This window comes from Chlorocebus sabaeus, chromosome 12, assembly GCF_047675955.1.
Source record: "Chlorocebus sabaeus isolate Y175 chromosome 12, mChlSab1.0.hap1, whole genome shotgun sequence".
NCBI classification, from domain to species: domain Eukaryota; kingdom Metazoa; phylum Chordata; class Mammalia; order Primates; family Cercopithecidae; genus Chlorocebus; species Chlorocebus sabaeus.
Window position 1 is genome coordinate 44343261 of NC_132915.1, and position 23720 is coordinate 44366980.

Below are 23720 nucleotides of genomic sequence, written 5' to 3' on the forward strand. Positions count from 1 at the left end.
GTTGGCGGCTCTCGAAAGCGGCCGCGGATCCGGGAATTCTGCTGGCGCCGCTGCTGCAGACTGGTGGGCGGTGGCAGGAAGCGCAGGCCCGGCGCGGGGGCGGGGTCGCAGATACTGCCAGAAAGGGTGTGCGGGTAACGCGGGTCGCTTTGAGTGACAGCAAGGGCACCAGGAGGCACCGCGTTTCATTCATGCAGTGACTGTTAAGCTTGCTGTGTGTCCGGGGGCCGCGGTTTGCGCGGGGACCCTGCCCAGGGTTGCTGTTTAGCGCTCTGTAGGGGGTTGGACCAGGAAAGTAGCGCCTCTGCATCTTCTGCCCAGCTCCTCTTGGCGCATTTCCTGGGGAAGCTGATTAAGCCAACCCACGTTTCATTCATTCGCCCAGCCAGATAGATTGGGAACCGATTACATACCAGACATTGAGCGGGGCGCTGCGGATTTGGGGTCAACCCGCCCGTCCCTGCTCAGGGTAGAGTCTGCGGCCTGGGGAAGAGGAGCACAAGTGAATATGCATTCTACTGTGACTTTTTTGTTTGGGATTATAACGCTGGTGTGTAGAAAGTGCCGTGGAAACACTGAAGGAGGATTTAACAAGTCCCAGGGGGTGTTAAAGAAGACTTTTAAGACAACTCTTTGAAAATGGGTTTTGAAGGCAGAGAAGTAAGAATCTGAGACGTAAAAGTGTAGATGTTTGAGCATAGCGGAGCGTTTGGCTTGGTCGGAGCCAGGGAAATGAGAAAGCAAGAGGGACCTGATCATAAAAGCACTATGAGAGGGAAGGGGGAAAAGTATGTGCATTATCTCATACTTTACTACGATTTCGGAAGTTATGTAACCACTACAGTAGCAATAAGAGGAATCGGACAGGAAAGAACTGCCATTGTGATAACTAAAGTTTTAGAAAACTTAGTCTGGCAGTGTTATAAATCGGACACGGTGAGACATTCTTGGAGGGCTTAATGAACTAGTAAAGGGCCATGTGTATAGGCATTCTTCATATTGGGTCATGCATTCTAGGAATACCAGGGTAAAGGAGAAATGCAGCCTCTGAAGGGGACAGCTCTCCTAAATTCTAGTTGTTAGGGATATGGAGATGCTGAACTAGTGTGTGAGTTAAGGCAGAGCTGAAAAAATTCTCTCTGAAGGTTTAGTGAAGAACTGCTTTGGTGACCTGAGGTGCTTAACTAGAAATACAATACCAGAAATGAAGGCAAGTCTATAGAGACTATAACCATAATGACTAGTATTTGCATATTATGTGCTAGAACTGTTCTGTGTATTTTTACATATAATAACTTATTCCTTGTAACAATCCTATGATAGAGGTACTGTATGCCCTTTTTGCAGATGAGAAAACAAGGCGCAGAGAGTGTAAGTAACTTACCTAAGGTTGGAAATCAGTTGGAAATACCTAGGGTCAGGAGTCAACCCAGGCAACCTAACCATTAAGCAAAACTGCCTTTTAGCAAGGCAGATTAAGCCTTTTCTGACATCTTCAGTTGGAGCCAGTCTTTGAAAGTCTGACCAAAGACAGTTATAAACAGAAGATAGGATAGCTCAGGACTTCATATGTTCCTACTGTTCTATATTTGCAGTTGGAGAAGCAACATAATGAAGTGGTTGAGAATCTGCTGTGGCGCCAGGAGAGTTACTGAAATTATTAAAGACAATTTGGAGAACGGAAGTTTTGTGTGCCAATTTTCAGTGTGAAAAAACAGTTGGATGTGAAGAAAAGTAAATTCTGTGAAGCTGATGTCTCCAATGACCTTCGAAAATAAGTAGAAAATCATTATAAGCTCTCTTTACCTGAAGATTTCTTTCACTTCTGGAAGTTCTGTGAAGAACTTGATTCTGAAAAACCAACTGGTGAGTTGCTCCAGAATCATTCTTGTATAAATGGAAAAAGTAATGTAATAGGAAATGGGATGGGTGTGGTAGCTCACACTCTGTAATCCCAGTTGAGGCAGGAGGATTGCCTGAGACCTGGAGTTTGAGACCAACCTGGTCAACACAGCAAGACCTCTTCTCTACAAGAAAATAAAAATAAATAAAATTAAATTAAAAAACTAGGCATGGTTGCATGTGCCTATAGTCCTAGTTACTTGGGAGACTGAGATGGGGGGATCCTTCATTGAGCCTAGTAGTTCGAAGTTGCAATGAGCTATGATCACAGCAGTCTCAGTGATAGAGCAAGACCCTGTCTCTAAAAAATATAATTGGCCAGGCATGGTGGCTCACACCTGTAATCCCAACACTTTAGGAGGCTGAGGCAGGCAGATCACTTGAAGTCAGGAGTTCGAGACCAGCCTGGGCAACACGGTGAAACCCTGTCTCTACTAAAGATACAAAATTTAGCTGGCTGTGGTGGCACATGCCTGTAGTCCCAGCTACTCGGGAGGGTGAGGCACAATCATCACTTGAACCCGGGAGGTGAAGGCTGCAGTGAGCCAAGATTGTGCCACTGCACTTCAGCCCAGGCAACAGAGCTACACCCTGTCTCAAAAAAATAAATAAATAAATAAATAAATAAATTATTTATATATATATAAATAATTTTTTTATTAAACCTAACCAAGAATATTAACAGTTCATAGAAAAGGAATATTTTCCAAGATGTTTCTAGTAAGAGAAAATATAGTAAGAAATATAGATTAATGCTATAGTAATGCCACTGTCACCTATTTTATTGGCAAAGGTAAATAATTTCATCATGTTCTGGGGGAATGTGAAGGAAAGTAAGTACTTTCATTATGTTGCAGGACTTTGAATATGATTTAACAGTTCTGCTTCTAAGAACTTGTCTTATGGATTAGATAAACTAAGAATTATGTTTGAGGCTATTTAAACAAAAAAATGGGAAATAGCTTAAATGCCTACCAATAACATATATTCAGTAGATCTTAATTTTTTTTAAAAGAATGAGGCAGGTTTTTAGGAAATAATAAACTATCATGCCTGAAATATGTTAAGTGAAAAAGAACAGTGTATAGAGTATGCTACCTTTAGTATTTTTTTAAAGGGGGAGGGGGAGTACACACATATCCCTGTATACTTTTCTATGTGCTTACTTTGTCTCTGAAAGGAGAAAGAAACTCTTAATGGGCTGTGATCATTACTTTGCACTATATACCTTTTGCACTGTTTAAATTTTTTAACTAGTAAGCACTGTCGTACATTATTGATGGAAATGTATATTTATACATATTCCGAATTTTGCCAATAGATCGGAACTGTGTAGCAGTTTCTTTAAAAAGTCATGTCTGTGTACAAACATTAGCAAAGATGTTCACTGAAACATTTTTAGAACAGAAAAAAGAAATAGTAAATGTCCATCAGTAAGAGAACAGATGGTTACCTCTTTATAATGCAGTATCATGCCCTATTAAAAATCATGTAAGATAACATTGAATAGCATGGAAAAATATTTGGAAAATTTAAGTGGGTCAGGATGGAGGATAAAAGCAGATTACAAAACAATCCATCTCAGTTTGTTACATATTTGTATCTGTTCATGGGAGTGGAGAGTATGGAAATTTGTTACTGTATACTAGACTATTAACTGTGTTATCTTTGACTAATGAGATGGATGATTTTAGTTTTCTTGTTGCTTTAAAAATTAGTATATGCTCTCCTAAGCTCCACTTGAGCTGAACAATTTTTCCTGTCCAATTATCTCCATGCTTCTATTCACGTTATTACCTCTTACAGGAATTTTTTTGCTTTCTTCATCCTTGCCTCCTTATAAAACTGGGTCCTGCCTGGAGTTCTCCCTTCCCTCTTAGAAGCAGCAAGGACCCATTTGAAGTTATACATTGTACATTGCACAGACTTCATGTCTTTGTGGTTTAGTAGCACTGACTGTGATCTGTGAATAGAGAAGGGAGATGGAATCTTATAGGGTTAGGGTTGGCCAAATAGATTGTCGAAGAGTCAAGGGAATCTGGTGTGCTAGCTGAGGTAGAGGAAAGAGGGATAAGAAATGTATTTTACTCTTTTTTTTTTTTTGGAGACAAAGTCTCACCCTGTCACCCAGGCTGGAGTGCAATGGCATGATCTCATTTCACTGCAACTTCTGCCTCCTGAGTTCAAATGATTCTTGTACCTCAGCCTCCCAAGTAGCTGGGATTATAGGCATAAGCCACCACACCTGGCTAATTTTTGTATTTTTAGTGGAGGCGGGGTTTTGCCATGTTGACCAGGCTGGTCTGAAACTCCTGACCTCAGGTGATCAGCCTGCCTCACCCTCCCAAAGTGCTGGGATTACAGGTATGAGCCACCGTGCCTGGCCTGTTTTTTACTATTCTTAATCCACACATTTTTGCTATCTTTCTCTCCCTTAATCTGTGTGTACTACAAGTAGTTGAGGCTAATTGCAGTGTGGTAATGGGCCTGTAGGAATACAAACCAGTCTTGCTTTGGCTAAAATAAGAAACAACAGGATTGTTTGAGATGTTAAGTTAATACAGTGGTAAATTTCAGAGGAAATCCTAAATGTAAATGCCACTTTTCTGTTACTCTGACTTCTTTTCCATTGAATGTTTGTAACTGACATCTTCACACATAACTCAATATTTTCTTTTACTTTAGAAACTTTTTTAAGACAATTGCTTAGAAATAGTTTACTCACTAAAAGCATTATTTCCTATCTGTCTGCAGAAAGTATTGTCTAAATTTATTTGCTTTATAGATTCACTTTCTGCAAGCCTTTGACTTCAGTTATTTGGTCCTTATGATATCCTTGCTGGAAAACATAAAATGAAGAAAAAATCAACAGGCCCGAATTTTAACCTTCATTGGAGGTTTTACTATGATCCTCCTGAGTTCCAAACCATTATTATTGGAGATAAACTCAGTACCACATTGGGTATTTCAGGTAAAGGATCTTTTCTTTGCCTCTAAAATACAGCTGCTGTCCTGCTAATGAGGATAAATAGTTATTCATTAGCCTCACCCAAGGTGAAAGGCACATTTTCCCCTATTGGTGGATATATGAGCCATCTGTTGTTTTTGCTGTTACCATTTTAACCTTCCCTAGGATGGGTAAACTCTTTAGGTTTAATCTCACTGGTTCTTTCTTTCCTTGTAAACTTTTTTTTCTCTTTTGGGTTCAGAAGAACTCTTTTGGCCCAAGGTAATTTAGAGCAGCTGTTGTGACTTGTGCTTAACAAGCTATGAGCTTCTTGGTGCCAGAGTGGCAACTGGGAACTAAGAGTGATCTCTGGAGTCACACTGGTCCTCTTGTTTATCTGTGTGATCCTGTATCATTAGCGACTGTGACTTTCTGTGACTCAGTTTCCTGTCTTGTAACAATAGGGATAATTGTGCATATCTGATAGGAATATTATGAGAATTAAATGAATGCATGGAAGATACCTAGAAGGTTAAGAAATAGAGAAACTCCACTTGTCCGCTTGTACCAGTAGAGATGCTATCCTTTAAAGTGAAGATTAAATGTAAGGTAATAGAAGAAACGTGTCCAGGAAGAAGTACTGTAGTACAGTAGAATGCACATGGTGCTAGGAATTGAATTATACTGTAGCCAAGTATTTATCATATAAATGATACATCTGATTTTAAACACTTGTTAAGAGTTCATTACTTGTGTATAATTCAAACAGAAAGGTTTAATGTAGTCAAGATTTATCAGAGATGTTCCTAAGAAACTTGGAGCTTAAAACGATAAATTTGTTTCAATTTTTAAAAATGCCCTTATAAAAGAGGCCTTTAAAAAGAGGGAAAAAAATAGGGGTAAATTGTCTGTAGAACTAAAATCCCACTGATAATATAAATTATGGGCAGCTAAATTTTTAATGTCTTTTGCTTAAACAGGGATTCTCCTGATGAACTTCTTGTATATGTTGGTATAAATGAAGCAAAGAAAAATTGTATAATTGTTCCAAATGGAGATAATGTATTTGCAGCAGTCAAGTAAGAATATTTTATCTCAATTTCTCTGATGTTTATGTAAGTTTACAATTTTTATACTATATTAGTCCATTACAAAGCGGGTTTGCGGGACTGGGCACAGTGACTCACACCTGTAATTCCAGCACTTTGGGAGACCAAGGTGGGCGCATTGCTAAGGTCTGGACTTCGAGACCAGCCTGGCCAACATGGAGAAACCCCATCTCTACTAAAAATAAAAAATTAGCCAGGGGCATGGTGGCACACGCCTGTAATCCCAGCTACTCAGAAGGCTGAGGTAGGAGAATCGCTTGAACACAGGAGGCGGAGGTCGCAGTGAGCCGAGATTGTGCCACTGCACTCCAGCCTGAGTGACAGAGTTAGACTCCATCTCCAAAAAACAAAACAAAGCAGGTTTGAGGCAAGCCTATAACTGTAGATTTCTAAAGATAATTTCTATGACTTTTGCAGGTAGTCTTATCTATACTGTTATTTTTTCACTCTTCACCAAAAAATACACATTTTGTATAACTATTTTGCTTAATACTCGACCTCAGATGTTCCATGGCAAAATCAAAAGATTTTTTAGACATCTACCTTTAAACACTTGTTAAGAGTTCATTACTTGTGTATAGTTCAAACAGAAAGGTTTAGAAGTAAAAAGAGATGCTCATAAAATCCTTGGAATGGCTGAGGGGACAGGCTGAGCTTCCAGGAATGACAGTTGTGTGGCTCACAGTGGATTTTATGTCTCTGCCACGACCACCATCAGGAAGCTGGGAAATCAAGAACTGCTGCCACAATGGGTGGCTCCAGGACCATATTATCTTGGGTATAACCTGTACCAGGTAAATGGATGCCTTACCCGTTGCCTCTCAGCCCCCATAGAGCTAAGCACCAGGTGCTGGGATCTCAGCTACAGCTGCTGCCGAACCATCAGATGCCTCTACAGCTGCGCTTACTGATGGAGATCGTGGAAGCACAGCCTCCACCTGTTATCTCTTCTGCCTCTGAGACTTCAAACTATTGCAGCTATTTGGAAGAAGCTAGGTCCTATGTGGAGCCTGGGCTGAAGAGTAGTATGGGAAATGCAGCAAACTTTCATGAGGAAGGGATTGGAATAGAGCTGAGTGATCCAGTCTATGCTATGTCAGCCACAGATGTGACTTGAAACAATTTCATTTGTCGGCAGCTGTGTAGTTTGCATTGTAATGAAGAAAGCAAACTTTATCACTTCAAATACAAGTAGACTATGTTTCATTTGACCTCTTTTAGTACTATCTCTTTAAAGGGCTTTTGTTCCCTGTGATTTGATAATATAAATTTGCAGTAAAGCAAATTCAAACTAAATCAACCTAATACAACCACTAGACTGTGCTATGTACATACTGGTGTATCTACAGGGCAACTACATCGTAGATGTCCAAAAATGTTCTTTGTTTTCTAATACCTCTCAGTTTCCTATAAAACCTTGCTTGGTATTTGTAATTTATAAGTTCTTTTAAACTCTTTGGATTTATTGTTCAATTTAAATTGGTGCCATCTTTATTAGAAACTGTTGCTTACTGTCTGTCTCTTGCACTAGCATGTAAGCTCCATGAGGGCAGAGGCTTTGTTTTGTGTACAGTATCTGCCCCATAGTAAATGCTCCATAAATATTCATTCTACAATACTTTGGCACCTAAAAACACCTAATTTTTTCAGGCTGGCTAACATAGTGAGACTATCTTTAAAAAAAAATTTAAAAAAAAAAAAACTAACTTTTCATTTGTATTACTAGTCATGTTTGTCTTAATAGAAATCTTTTTTAAAAAAGAAAGATAATAGTGGTCGTCTAACATAACCCTAGACTCTTCTGGTATCTTTTTTAAAGCTAATTGGAGAACCCAAAGAAAAAAAAATACATGGGTAATAATATTTATAATTTAGGTGGAGATCAGCAAGTGACTACTTGAGGAACTGCCTTCAATAATTTGTCTCGAACACAGGAGTAAAAAAATTACTTGAGATATAACTATTTTAATACTTTTCAAGTATAACGGTTTTAGTTTTTTGGGTACCACCTCCTTAAATCAACTAATCAGAACACTTAATTTCTTTATATATTTTAAAATCTATTTTTATGGCAGATGGAATAAGGTCTTTCAAGGCAGACCTTTGATCAACAAATTTTTATGCCCAGAGAAAGAATTGTCTCTGCAAGATTTAATAGTAACTAAAGAAATGAAAATTAAGCCAGCAAAGATTTTTAAATGTTAAAGAATAGTACTAACCAATGATGATTAGGGTATAAGAACCCTTACTGATGTGTTAATTGGTAAAACCTTTGTAGAAAGCAGTTTGAAAAATGTTTAAACCACCGTATTCTAAGATTTCTTGACAGATGACATTGCCAGGCACCCTGTGAATTACACATTTATACCCTTAAGTTAGCAATTCCACTTACAGACATTCATCAAAGGGATTTTGGACAGGTACAGAAATATGTGTGTTTATTACAGATTGTTTATCAAATGAAAAATTGGCAGCAACATATCCAGCAATAGAGAAGATTAGGTAAATATAAACTATCCATATACTATAATCCCTTAGTATTGATTTGTTGAATTTGTTATGAAGTGGGCAAATAACAACAGTGTAGAATAATTCCATTTCATACTGTCTAATGCATACGGAAATAAACATATTCAATTTTTAAGTATCTTTGAACAACAACGTTAGGAATGACTTTTTTTTTCCTTCTGCCTTATTTTGTTTCCTAAAATAACTAGGGTAAATAGTTTTGACCTTGGGTCAGGGACTTTTAGGGCCAAAACTATTTGTGATAACAAAATATTATTTTTGCACCAATGGTACAAAGGTAATGGTAGATAATACTGTTGTCTCCTTGGCAGGAATCAAGATAGTGCCACAAGAGTAGCAGAAATCATTGCATTATTCACAGCAGTAACATGCAAATGTATTTAAGAATGTTTGTGATGGAGCCAGACATGGTAGCTACTCGGAATGTTGAGGTGGGAGCATTGCTTGAGCCCAGGAGTTCAAGTTTATCCTGAGTAACATAGCAAGACCCTGTCCCTGGAAAAAAACGTCAGTGATGGAGTATACATGTGTTAGCTGTCTACCATTGAGTATATCTCTTCAACATTCTGTGATGAAATAGGAAATACATAGACAGCATTTCTCATACTGAAGTACTGTGGTTTGTCTAAGGGGAAAAAAAAGCACTTGTATGATTGAGTTTTGAGATGAACTTTTTCCCACTTTTAGAAAGAGTGACTCACTGACAAAGTCTGGTTATTCGAGTCTAGATACTGGCAGAAATATTTTCAAATGAACCAAAGAAAACAACTATTTTTTGCCAGTGATAAAATTCAAGGTTTCAAACAAAAATAAATTGAGAAACTTGTAATACCAGCGTGAGCTTGATAGCTTTTTTTTCTAATGTTATGTAATGGAGTGAATTTGATATATAAGTTTCAACATTTACGTCTGTAATTTAGTGAACCACTATTTCCAGAGGGCCATTGCATGATGCCATATAACATGCATGGGTACAAATTCTTTTGCATTCAAGGAATTCCAATGGATTTAAAGTAACAGCACAAACTGTTCATGTTCTTGGTTATGGCTTCAGTTGTACATTGCACTTTATCTTTAAGCATCACACAGCAAAGTGTTAGAGTAGGTTTAGGCAGAGACAAAAACTTAGAGATAGTTCATAATAATGTCATATGTATGGGACGCAGCTACCAAGTGCCTTCGATAGTGGCGGAGGTAAAAGAGGATATTTTATGTGGGCTTTGATGGATGCCTAAGAACTTACTAGAAAGAATGGGAAGAAGGATGTTTTAGGTAAGGGAGCAGTATGTGTGTGAAAGTGTGGAAATACATGGCACAGGGTACTTGAATGGATATATGCCATGCCAGAGTGTTGAGGAAGACTGTAAAGATTGATTCACATAGGACTGACATCAAATTTGCATTTTATGATTGATATAAACATATCCTCTAGACATACAGGTGGTAATAATTGAAGGTAAGATTTAGTGTAACTGTGTGCTGTAATCAGAAGTTAGATTTTGGTGGCTTGGGTTTCTGTGACAGTTTATTTTTATTATTATACTTTAAGTTCTAGGGCACATGTGCAGAATGTGCAGGTTTGATACATAGGTATACATGTGCCATGCTGGTTTGCTGCACCTATCAACTCATCATTTACATTAGGTATTTCTCCTAATGCTATCCCTCCCCCAGCCCCCCACTGCCCGACAGGCCCTGGTGTGTGATGTTCTCTGCCCTGTGTCCAAGTGATCTCATTGTTCAATTCCCACCTATGAGTGAGAACATACACTGTTTGGTTTTCTGTCCTTGTGATAGTTTGCTCAGAGTGACGGTTTCCAGCTTCATCCATGTCCCTACAAAGGACATGAACTCATCCTTTTTTATGGCTGCGTAGTATTCCATGGTGTATATGTGCCACAGTTTCTTAATCCAGTCTATCATTGATGGACATTTGGGTTGGTTCCAAGTCTTTGCTATTGTGAATAGTGTGTGGCACTTTAATCTACCAGCTGTACTGGTAACTCTACTGGTTTAATCCACTAGCTCTCTGAACTTGGGTAAGTTGATTATCTTCTTTGCCTTTTTTTTTTTCCCTGATAAATAAGATGGAGCTAAGACTAGCACCCACTATAAATATTCTAAGCCCTTTGATAACAGTGTCGTAGGGAGTACTACAAACTCTCAGATGCCGGCAGTGAATAAAAGTGAGTTTCTTCCTAGGAGTTGTTACTTCCTGCACCTTTCTTCCTGAGCGTCTGGCACCCCTTCCCGCTCTTCACTTTACTCCTGACCTTTTACACTGATGGCCAAAATCTTAACCTGTTTGTGATAAAATATAAAATTATTTCCATAGGTGGCATTAGCATGCTGTATATTTACATACTTTTGAAAACTACTTTGGATTATTCTTTTGTATAAGCTTATAAAGTAGCTTTGCTTTCCTTTTACGTGTTCTAAATTTTTCTTAACACAAATTTCAACATTAAAAAAAAATCTATTGACCTTATTGTAACAGTGTCCTCTGTTTCTTTAAAAATGAAAAAAAAAAAAGGGCCAGGCACAGTGGTTCATGCCTGTAATCCCAGCACTTTGGGAGGCCAAGGTGGGCACATCACCTGAGGTCAGGAGTTCGATACCAGCCTGGCCAACATAGTGAAACTCTGTCTCTACTAAAAATACAAAAATTAGCTGGGCATGGTGGCATGCACCTGTAATCCCAGCTACTTGGGAGGCTGAGGCAGGAGAATCACTTAAACCAGGGAGGCAGAGGGTGCAGTGAGCTGAGTCCCTGCCATTGCACTCCAGCTTGGGCAACAAGAGCAAAACTCTGTCTCAAAAAAAAAAAAAAAAGAGATAGAATTTCATTTTTTTGTTTTTTGAGACAGAGTCTTAGGCTGGAGTGCAGTGACACAATCTCGGCTCACTGCAACCCCCACCTTCCAGATTCAAGCGATTCTCATGCCTCAGCCTCCCGAGTAGCTGTGAATACAGGCGCATGCCACCACACCCAGCTAATTTTTATATTTTTAGTGAAGACTGGGTTTCACCGTGTAGCCCAGGTTGGTCTCAAACTCCTGACCTTGAGTGATCCGCCCACCTCAGCCTCCCAAAGTGCTGCAGTTACAGGTGTAAGCCACCACGCCTGGCCCCTGAAAATTTTTTTTGATGTCTACTTTTTTTTCTGTTAGGTCAGACTTCTCCGAAGTAGTATGCCATATCTTAGTATCAAGTAATACAACTTAAAACTTGACTAATCTCAGTTTTGTAACTATTCATTATATCTTTATTGTAGACATTAGAGTGCTGATATAAATTTGAATCATATTTTCTCTTTCTGTGACTGGCAGTTTTTATTAATATTGCTTTTCTCTTATTTGAAGAAAACTATTAAGGATCTTGAGAAAAGTGTTGGTAAGTATTCTGTGGACTTATTCTGGTAAGTATTCTGTGGACTTATTCTTGCATGGAATTTGACATTTTTAAGTTGGCTCAACTTCCAGCGGTCTTTGTACTTAGTATAGTGGCCTGCAACATAATGAGGACTTTTACTTCTTTTTCAGATTACTTTTGATGAAAAAAACGTAAAGAAGTTAACAGATGAAAAGAAAACCAATCTCTTGAAAAACGTAGATGAAAAACTCACAGAAACAGCCAGAGAACTGGGGTACTCACTGGAACGGAGAACCATGAAGATGAAACAGAGAGATAAGAAAGTATGACTTCAATCTGTTGACCTCTTGTTTTGCTATTTAGCAGATTTTTTTCCCCTCTTGAATCCTTCCCATCTCTACCCTGCCTTTCTCTTCTCTATTCCTATCTTAAGAGCTGGATGCTGTCCCTTAGGGGTGCTAGGAGGATGGCACTGAAATGGGGATCAGATGGCTCCTTTGGGTTGGTACACTGGTTGAATTGCATCACTGGTGATATCACTGCTGTGGTTGAGTAACTCATGCCGGTATTTACCACTCTTTTAATCTTGTTTTATCAGTTAATCACTTCATAAAGTTAAGTGAAAGCTGCTTTGTACATAATGAAATTTACATAGGTACGTTTTCTTCAGTAAACATTTATATCAACAGTGCTTCTTCCTTTTTCCTTATTGATCTCATCACTTCCTTTTGCATCTCTCCTAATGTCTGCAGTGTGAGGGAAGAATTTTGTAAAGGAGCAAATACTTCTTAGTGTTGGATTCTTTTGGTTTTCAGCTATAGATTTCAGATTAAGTTAATGACAAGCTGGAAGATTTCTGCCTTGGAGTAAATGAGAATTCTGTAGGAGTTTGTTCTTATGGCCTCTAGGGGAAAAATAACACTTGTCACTGGAATGGGGGCTCCCCAGTCTCCTCTAGCCTCTCACTGTTTGTCTGCCCTTGCTGGTTCATCTGAATGTTCTAAGCTAAATGGAGAACTTGTTATTCCTTAATAAACTAGCACTGGTAATGAAGTACCTTAGTGTACTTAGGCATTAAACCCTACTTCAGTTCCTTCTCTGATGTTGATTCAGCTTCAAGGGTGATATTCTGATAAGTTCTAGGCACTCTTTCTTTAGTCCAATAGATTGGAAAGTTTCTTAAAATGTACGTTTTAATGTACAACATGGCATTTTAAAAGTTAAGGTTTTTTATTGCCATTTACCTTTCTGGTTATCATAGGAAGCTTCTCCCAACTTGTGACTAGGAGGAAGGGTAGCATTTGTAGCCTAATGTATTCCTAATTTGTTTTGACTGAAGTCTAAGCATCAATACACATAATAGTTGTTAGCCAATTATTTAATCAGTCGTATTTTTCTACCACAAGCTATATTTCAGAGGAGATTTTCTTAATTCTTCCCCATAAATAAGATATGATTCAGGTTTAAATTTCATACATATTTTTGTCCTAGACCCCGCCCCCATGAAGTTTCATTTTAGTATTTGTTCTTTATATAAAAACAGATGGTAAAAACAAAGACAAAAAAGAACTTACAAGACAATCACGTTTTTAATCCTCCCCCATTGATGATTATACTTTCATACCCTTTTCTGTTATCGTAAGGTTGTTCTTCTATTGTTTTTGTGAGACCTTCATTTAATTCATATTTTTCTACTGAAGAAATAAGTTCCACTAGTATATGTGAGTTAGTGGCTTTGTCCTTGTGTGTGAGTGTAAGAACGTCTCCACTCTGGTATGATAGAGCACTGTATAGCACACTAGAAATCAAGTGTTTCTATACCGACAGTAACTTAGCATACTTTGGAATGCAGAGCCCTTATAAATTATATCATTTGACTCCCTACAACAAATCTGCAAAGTTAGGATTATCATCCTATTTTATAGATAAGGAAATTGAGGGTTATAGAAGTTTTGTGTCTTGCCCAAAATCTTAAATGACACATGGAAAACCCAACTTCATACTTTCCATATTTGGCATTCTTTCCACCCATCTTCTAAGTAATTGGTTTTCTGCCACTTCACCTTTTCCATACCTAGATTTCTTCATAAGGAACATTGGTTAAATATGCATAAAATGATAGTGTGTCACTCCATCCACCTGTGATCTGATTCTTCAGGATGTCACCCACTCCTATAGTTTTCCTACATTTGTAATCTTATTCTTCATAATAAAATTACAATTCTGATGACTTCTTAATTGATACCTCTTTATGGACAATTAGTACAGGTAATCATCTGAACATGTATCTACCATGTAGAGGTAAAAAATGTACAGGTAAAACATGTACAGGTAAAAAATCTGAACATGTATCTACCATGGTTCCTACTGTATGTTGTTCAGCCTGAGTTGGCAACTATAGCACTGCTGTCTTTTTCTTTATCACTGCTTTATGTCCTGCCTTTTACACTTACGAATATGTTATGTTTATCATTTCATATTGCCAATTTAAGATCTACCTCATAATTTTGAGTGGCTGCAGAATACTGTGCTTATGTTTAAAGTTTGGGTTGCTTAAAATTTTTCACAAATACAGACAACCCTGCCATAGATATCCTTTTATACCTTTATTCACATACTTATCTGGTTCTTTTTTTAGAAGAAATTCCTAGACACAGACATAGTATTACCAGGTCCAAAGAAGTGTGTGTGTGTGTGTGTGTGTGTGTGTGTGTGTGTAGTTTTTCTTTGCTTGTTTTTAATTTTGTGGGGTTTTCTTTAGTGCTTTTGGGTTTTTCCATGCTGGTAGATACAAAATTCTGCATTGTTTTAATTAGCATTTCTTTAATTATAAAGGACATTAAATATTTTTTACTTTTTTGGCCATTGCATTTTTTTTGACTGCCTGAACTCTACCCATTTTTCTGTCAGGGTTAGAATTAGTCTTGTTCTTACATGTGTTCTAATTTGGATGTTAGTCTCTTCCTTTGTTAGACTTATTTATAATTTAAAGACATTAATTTTCATTTACTGTTATATTTTGCAGATGTATTTTGTCAGTTAATTTGTCTTCTTGATTTCACTAGAGTTTATTTTTATACAGTCAACTTTTTCTTCTCCATCACAAAATTATTTTTTTAATTTACCATCTAGTAGTTTTATGATTTTATTTTTACATTTAATTCTGAAATCCAGCTGCAAATTATCTTGATATAAAGATTATGATAGAAGACAATGACTTCATTTTTTCCCAAGTGGCAAACAGTTGTGTAATAACTTCCTTTGAATAATCTGCCCTTTCTGGCAGCTTAATAAAGGATGATGAAAGAAGCAAGAGACTGGGAGAATAGGGAGATTTGAGAGAAAAAGTCTTTAAGATATAGAGACTTAGGTGAGAAGCTTTTAAAATTGGAGTTTGCTTATTGGGTTGTGTGCTTCCTCTGCCTTGGAAACTTTTCACTGAATTGCACAAAGCGGAATATTTGTACAGATGTTTTGTTAAAGAAAGACCTAAAAATAATACCACTAACATGAATTAAAGGAAGAATGGAAACTGAAAGGGTTATGGTGGTAGTTGTAGTTGGGCCTGTTTTTGTCTTTGAAGACCACCACTTGATAAAAGCTCACTGGTTATGTGATTTGTCTCCATAAAAGACACCACAAACCTAGAAACTGCCCTACTTTTGGGAAGTTTGCAAACAAGCCTAATATTCCAGGTAAAAATAGGGGGCTCTGAATTTCGCAGGATGGAGGAGAGGAGTTCTGTCCTACCATATATTCTTGCTGACAAAAACTGTTTCTTACTGTCTTTCTTTTATACCCAGGTTCTTCTGTGCTTTCTACCAAGAAGGTACTTTGACCTTAGAGGAAACTGATATTTTGGCTTGCCTCCTAGGATGTATTGGATTCTTCCTTAACAAATCAGGATGCAGACTTCCAAGTGACTGGCTCAATTAAAGCCAATTATTTCACTGTTCTGTGATTACTTCAAGTGCTTGACTTTTAGCTAATTTTTGAGAAAAAAAAAAACCAGTGTTAAATGTTTACCCTAGAGTCCAAATTTACTGAAATAAAATGCCATTGAATGTTACATTTGGGCAGAAATGTTGAGGGTTTATGTACAGGGTTTTTTTTAATGTCTCTTTACCATGATTACATTTTATTCTTTTCTTTAACATGGGTTGTGACAAAGACCTTTGATTGTGCAGGCTTGGTTGTTCCAGTAAATGAAAATGATGTCGGGGACAGAGAGCTCCCTGAAACAGATGGTAATATATTTCACATGTAAACACGTGAATATATGGTAATGCATATGTAGGAAGGTTTTGCTTATATTGGGAAGTAGGTATGTCCATATACCTTTTGTGAGACAGTTGCTAGACCTTGGTAATAAAGAGTAAGCTTAGGTTTTAGAGTCAGTCATTCCTGAATTAAAACTGAGTTCGTAGCTGTGTGGCCTTCAACATGTTATTTAACTCCACGAAACCTTGTCTTTTTCATCTGTAAAATGAAGTTAATGATACTCACTTCATAGGGGAAGTCGGGGTATAAACAAGTATTAAGTTACTTAGCAAAATGCTTGCCTCAGTGCTCAAAATTTGGTCGTTATTTTTAAGAATTTAAAGAATTTTAACCTATTGCCTACTTTCTTGGAACTACTTCCGAACCTTTGACATTACAGTCAACTTGCAAAATAGTAATTTTTGAAATAGTATGTGTTTTTATGGTTCTTTGTGAACATTTTTTATGGTTCTTTGTGAACATTTTTTCATGTGCATGTAAAATGATTTAGCTTTCAGAAGCCCAAGATCCTGAACTACTTCATATATTATATAAGTATAAAAACACTTTCAAAATGGACCACTGCACATAATCTAGTTATTGGTATCTTAAACAGCGAGAATGAAAATCACTTCTCGACTCTTTTCCTCTCATCTCCATTCCCTTATTGTGAACGGCCCTGTTGGTATTCCTCTATTGATCATCCTGTTCTGGGGGGATAAAACTTAAAGGGAAATCACACTTAGCACCTTCTCAAGGAACCATGTATTTCTGCCCAACACATATACTTGGCCATCTGTTTTTCAGAACAGAACTAACTAGCCTTGGTAGTTACCAGTCTCTGGGGTTGTGACCTGGACATCTGTATTTAAACCAGTTCTCTAATGCAGTTCTTCTCAAACTTTACTGTGCAGAGTCTCCAGCCTGTAGAGAGAGAGGTCTTAGATGGCAACTATTCATATGGACTTGTTTTTGCTGTACCCCTGCCACTTAGAGGAGTGCCATAGGGAAGATGAATGTGGCTAAGCTGTCCAGCGTGATGGCCACTGAGTACCTCACATGTGGCTGCTACAACTAAAGAACAAAATTTGTAACTTGTATTATTAATTTTGTACTCTGTGTGTGTGTGTGTGTGAGAGAGAGAGAGAGAGAGAGAGAGAGAGAGAGAGAGAGAGACAGGGTCTCACTCTGTCACCCAGGATACAGTGTAGTGACGCAATTATCCTCTCGGCCTCCTGAGTAGCTGGGACTACAGGTCTGCACCACCGTGCCTGGCTAATTGATGTTTTTGGTTTTGTTTTCCACGTAAAGACAAGGTCTCACTCTGTTGCCCATGCTGGTCTCAAACTCCTGGGCTCAAGTGATCCACCCACCTCAGCTTCCCAAACTGTTGGGATTACAGGTGTGAGCCACTGTACCTGGCCTGTAATTGTGTATAATTTTAATTAGTTTAAGTTTGTAAATTAAAACAGGATTAAATGTTTCTTGTATTGATTGTATGTTGACATAATACTATTTTGGGAATACGGGTTAAATACAATACCTTAATTTCACCTGTTTTTAATTTTTTTTAGCTCCTCCTCCTCCTGCCCCAGCTGTTTCTTTTTTCATGTGGATACTGGAAAAAATGTAGCCTATATTATATTACACTTGGACAGGCTGATCTGTCCTATATCTCCTCTTTGAAGCCAGAGGCAATTGGTCTCTAATGGGACCAGTATGGGCTCTAGCTACTGGTCAGTCTTCTGCTTCTACTCTAAGTCATCTTTTCTTCATGTCTCTGCTCACAGAGAGAACTTTAAAAAGCATGATTACTGTGTCATTTGGGAAAGGTTAAGCATATTTGTCGTAGAGATGAGCAGTCTCTAAAACTTTTGAGTTGATGGGTGCAGCACACCAACATGGCACATGTATACCTATGTAACAAACCTGCACATTGTGCATATGTACCCTAGAACTTAAAGTATAATAAAAAAAAATTAAGGTATTACTTTTTTTAAAGACATAATGCTATTGTACACGTAACAGACTACAGCACAGTGTAAACAGAACTTTTATATGCACTAAGATACCAAGACATTTATGTGACTTGCTTTATTATGATGTTCACTTTATTGTGGTGGTCTGAACCAAATCTGTATCTCTCAGGTAAGTCTATTTATATGTATCAATTGAAAAGAGAAAAATAGTTATTGATTAAATTTGATGAGGATAATAGAGATAAGAAGCACCATAAGCAAGATCATTTAAAGACTACTGAAAGAGGTTGGGCACAATGGCTCATGCCTGTTATCTCAGCACTTTGGGAGGCCAAGATAGGCAGATCACCTGAGGTCAGGAGTTCAAGACCAGCCTGGCCAACATGGCGAAACCCCATCTCTACTAAAAATACAAAAATTAGTCCGGTGTGATGGTGCACACCTATAATCCCAGCTACTTGGGAGGCTGAGGCAGGAGAATCGCTTGAACCTGGGAGGCGGAGGTTGCAGTGAGCCGAGATTGCGCCACTGCCCTTCAGTCTGGGCAACAAAGTGAGACTTTGTCTCAAAAGAAAAAAAACTAAAAAATAAAAGATAATAAATGACTACTGAAAGAGTAAGAGCTATAAACTCTTCTGAATATGAAATGAGCCAAACACAAAATGATGGCATGTTTGAATCTATTAGGATCATTAAAAGGATGCACAACAGAAAAAAATCAAAATGTGTTTTATACTCTCTTGCCAGGTATGATCCTTCAGCCAGAGCTAAGCTAAAGGTAAGACTCAACAAAGGCCTGCCAATTGCCTCTAACTTCTTATAGATAAACTGACTGTGAGAAAGTTGGGAGTTACAGAACACTTACTTATTGTAGAAAAAAAGAGCTTTAACAGCTCCTTTAACTCGATCCCCTAAGAAAAAAGGTAAAACTTTAAGGCTTTTCTATCATTATTACTATTATTTTATTTTTTTATTTTATTTTATTTTATTTTGAGATGGAGTCTCACTGTCGCCCAGGCTGGAGTGCAGTGGTATAATCTTGGCTCACTGCAACCTCCGCCTCCTGGATTCAAGCAATTCTCCTGCCTCAGCCTCCTGAGTAGCTGAGACTACAGGCACGTGCCACCAAGCCCGGTAAATTTTTGTATTTTTAGTAGAGATGGGGTTTCACCCCATTAGCCAGGATGGTTTTGATCTCCTGACCTTGTGATCCGCCCGCCTCAGCCTCCCACAGTGCTGGGATTACAGGCATGCAACCGGCCCAGGCTTTTCTATTATTTAACTCTTGATACTCAGTGGACTACAGACTGAGGACAAGAGAAGAGAGACCTTATTTCAAAAACTAATACCACTCCAATTTTGTAGAAACAAAGCCGTTATTCTATATTTATTTATATCTGTAAAAGCACATACTATTACATGAAGTACAGGTGTAGTAATTTAAAGAACAAGAATAAGCTGATATGTGCTTTCCCACATATATCACTGACAGTCATATAAGAAATTATGTTTACTGATAGATCATTAATCAACAAATTTTGTTATTTTATAAATCCAAAAGAAGCAATGTCCCAGGGCATAAGGCCCAGCTGCCGTAATTCCTTGAAGGAAAAAGGCATGTATTTATAGACCTAGTAATTTAACTGAGTCTGCAGTGTCCTTTCAAGCTAACACCCTATACTGGTATGAGGCAGAATAATGGCTCCTCAAAGATGTCCATAGCTTAGTTCCCAGAACCTGTGATTACATTACTTTACATGGCAAGGAGGAACTAAGGTTGCAGAAAGAAAGTTGTTGCCTTAAAAAATAGATTATTTTCTGATATATCTGGGAGGGCCTAAAGTAATTACAAAGGTTTTTCAAACATGGAAGAGAGATTTAGCAGAGTTTGTGTCAGAGTGATGAAACAAGAGAAAGACTTGACCAGCCATTGCTGGCTTTGAAGATGCAAATAGAGGGCCAGGCGCCAAGGAATGCTGGCAGCTTTTAAAGCCAGAAAAGGCAAAACAACGGACTCTCTCCTACAGCCTCCAGAATGCCCTATGAACACCTTAATTTTAGCAGCGAGATCCATTTCAGACTTCTGATCTCAAGAACTGTAAGATAATAAATTTGTGTGGCTTTTAAGCCACTAAGTTGTGGTAATTTATTACAATAGCAATGGGAAACTAATAAAAGTGGTTTTAAAACATGATCATGAATTCCCTGACACTTGTCCCACTAAGTGTATGTCCCTCCTCTGAACAGGCTGGGCCTCTGTGACTGCCTCAATGAATAGAATTAAACAAGTCATGCTGTAAGACTTCTTTGGGAACACTAAAAACAGCCCTCTTGGGACACTTGCTTTTGGAACCCTGAGCTATGATGTAAGAAATACATCCACCCTGAGGCCACCACCCTAGAAAAACCACAGAGAGAGAGGAAAAAGAAAGAGAGAGAGAGCACGAGCGAGCGAGCATGAGAGAGAGAGTGTGCGTGATGGATCCCAGGAGCCCAGGTGTCTGAATCTTTTCAGCCTAGGTGCTAGTCATGAATGTAGAAGTCTTTGAACTATATTCAATAATAATTTGATTGTACACTTAAAAATAATTAAGAGCATAATTGGACTGTTTGTAACACAAAGGATAAATGCTTGAGGTAATGGATACTCCATTTACCCTGAGATTATTAAGCACTGCATGCCTGTATCAAAATATTTCATGTACCACGGAACTACATATAAATACTGTGTACCCACAAAAACACTTTTAAAAAGGAAATGAAAAAAAGGAACTTTGAGATGATTAGCCCTTGCCATGTCTAATAACAACTATGTGAAAGACCACAAGCAAAAAATGCCCGGCTGAGCCCTTCCTAAATGGCTGACCCAATATCAAGAACAAAATAAGTAGTTACCTTAAGCTGCTAAGTTTTGGGAGTAATTTGTTAAATAGCAACAAATAACATGCTCAACAATATATGCTAAGGAATTATCTTTTTCATTACTTAAAATTAAACTCAACAGTGCTTTTTTCAGTCATTTATGGAACAACAACCTCTCTCATTCCACATATGTTTTGAACATGCCAACGTTGCCCAAATATCACCTCACATTAGCACCTACCTTGATACCAAAAGTGAATACTATCATTATGATTTTAAATAGGAGAGCCAGGCATAACTTCATTGGGCTGAATACACTCCAACGCCTGCTGGACTATCAGGAATGTCATCGACAATTTTACTGGCATTCACGTCATTTCGGTAGTCACAAAGAGAAGAGGATTCCAGGGGACAATAGTGTGTAAAAAACTCTTTGATCAGTTCACTGGTGTTTACCCTAGTGTATGGATTAGGAAAGGCAATGACAGCAATAATGGCTGCAACAATAATGATTTCCAGAAGGCAATACCTTCCAAATTTGGTGGACTTGCGTCGATGACACCAGGCAATATTTGCCCTAATGAAAAAGGCTCCCCAAAGCCCTCTAAATACCCCTAGGAGAATAAAGGGAAACAGCTCAAAAAGGTACCACGGTGTGTGATACTCCACATAAAAAAGGACCAGATGGCTGTTACCAAATAGATTGATGGACCTCAAAACAAATGCAGCCACTAAAGCAGCAGAAAAATGATCTCCATAAAGTTTTGAGAGGAAAATAATAGCTAACCCAAAAAAACAAAAGAAAAATTAATGGTATCTTTTTGTAAGATGTTTCTGATATATTATAAATTGAATGGTAAACATCCTAGCTCTAAATTTTGCTGTAGTTAGAATTTATACACAATGGATTTTACTGTAATAAGAAAAACTGATGTTATTATTACTTTTGGAGATGGTGATCATCATTACGAATTCACAGTATCAAATGAGTTTCACATTCATTTTAATCCCTAAACTTTAATCCCTAAAGTATTGTTACCAAGACATCTCAGCTATACTTCAACCTCTGCCTACAAACCACTTTTTGGAAACAGTGGTGGAAACAAATTACATCAGCACTCAGATTTCATTCTGCTGCAACTTTCCAGAAGATCATTAAATTACTCAATTCAATTAAGCCAGGTGAGAAACAGCATACTACTCATCTTACTGCAAATATACACCTTTTAGATCTAAAATTCAGCTAAAATAAAATTTTAAAAATATATCCATATGTCATCATGTAAAAAATACACATATAACATCCTAAGTTCTAGAATATTCTTTGTAGATCATAGTAAATTAATCATTTAAATGCTGTAATGACACAAAAATCTCTGATTTTCTTCAATGTATCTCTACTTAGAAGGTTGATTTTACTAAATTATTTGATAATCATACTTTCATAATTTAAACTTCCCAATCTTGGTAATATATTAGTTTTAATAACTTGACTTCTTAGTAACTTTACACAGATCCTACTGCACTATCACTTCTTTTCTACTACAGCTCAAATATATTTGCACCACAATCCAGTGGATTTGTTATATGACTGCGTAATTAATATAAAAGCTTCTTGAAACAATATGGCACTTAATTCTTTCTTGCTGCAATGTGTTGAGGATGGATCCATTTAATGTGGATGCAATAATCTAATATGTGGTTAATTCTATAACTAAATTGGAAACATGTTGTATCAATTATTAATTCATCTTGAGACAAAGCAAGTCTTACCTCCACTTGACTTATGATTAATTCTGCCCATGTTTTCCACCATAGACATTTATCCCTCTCTTCAAATGTTGTTTCATTAGATCCCCAACAGCACTTTTTGTGGTCGTACCAAAATGCACTAAGGCAAATGCACTCCTTTAGGTCAGTCATCCAATCAGCAGCAATGTCTATTAATCCGGCCAAGGCCCCTGTAAAAATATGTTGGAGATGGTCAAAAAATAAGTCAACTTTTTGGGAGTCGAGAACAATCTAGTTAAAAGGTGAGTGGAAAAAGGAGACTCCTAAAAAAAGGGTCATGTAAGAAGTACATATAAATTTAAGATTTTCAAATTTTAGTTATAAACATATATTTTAAAACTGTAAAAAGTTGTATTTTACAATAAAATTACTATTTTTGTTTGGAATTTTTAAAAGTTACATCATTCAAATTAATTGTGACCCAAAAAACAGTGTTTAAAAGATACTGAAATATCTTCAAAGGACAGCTACTTGGCAGAAGGTTCACAAATCTAATTTTCAATCCATAACTTAATTATCAGACTTATAAATGTTATCAATTTCATTTAAATTTAATGTTCATTAGAAACAATTATTGAAATTCATAGTATTCCTATTTATAGTTTTTTCTTAAATTACAGAAAACCATATATCAAGATTATTTTATTGTGAGAATATAAAAAATACACAAATTTATGGTCAAATCTGGGTCCTTCTCATATAAAAAGATCAGTAGGTTACATACACAGAGGCCATCAAATTATTATGCATGCCAATTAGGATAATCAGTACTTCTATTCTCTATAAAAAATTTAATTTTGTGGTCTTCTGAACATAATCTTCCATCATGGAAGCTGAAACTTGATTACAACTGGGCTTAATATTTGTTTTCAGGTCCTCAACAGCTATTTCTTAAAATCTCACACATTGGGACTTTGTGGCCACACTATACAGCAGGGTGATGAAGGGGACAGGGTCTTGAACTAGACG

The 23720-nt window shown here is 37.4% G+C and overlaps 1 long non-coding RNA gene across 6 annotated transcripts; it reads left to right on the plus strand.

The window, feature by feature from the left end:
- The first annotated feature begins 3 nt into the window (after positions 1-3).
- LOC103219885 (uncharacterized) lies at positions 4-21362 on the plus strand. Of its 6 annotated transcripts, none has more exons than XR_012094789.1 (5): positions 73-660; positions 1596-1866; positions 4688-4873; positions 5830-12182; positions 15663-21362. It is a non-coding gene; the product is annotated as an uncharacterized lncRNA (long non-coding RNA). The 6 variants fall into 6 exon arrangements; XR_012094793.1 differs by lacking the exon at positions 4688-4873 and having other exon boundaries at positions 5830-5928; positions 6784-12182; XR_012094792.1 differs by lacking the exons at positions 73-660; positions 4688-4873 and adding an exon at positions 4-63.
- The last annotated feature ends 2358 nt before the right edge of the window (positions 21363-23720 follow it).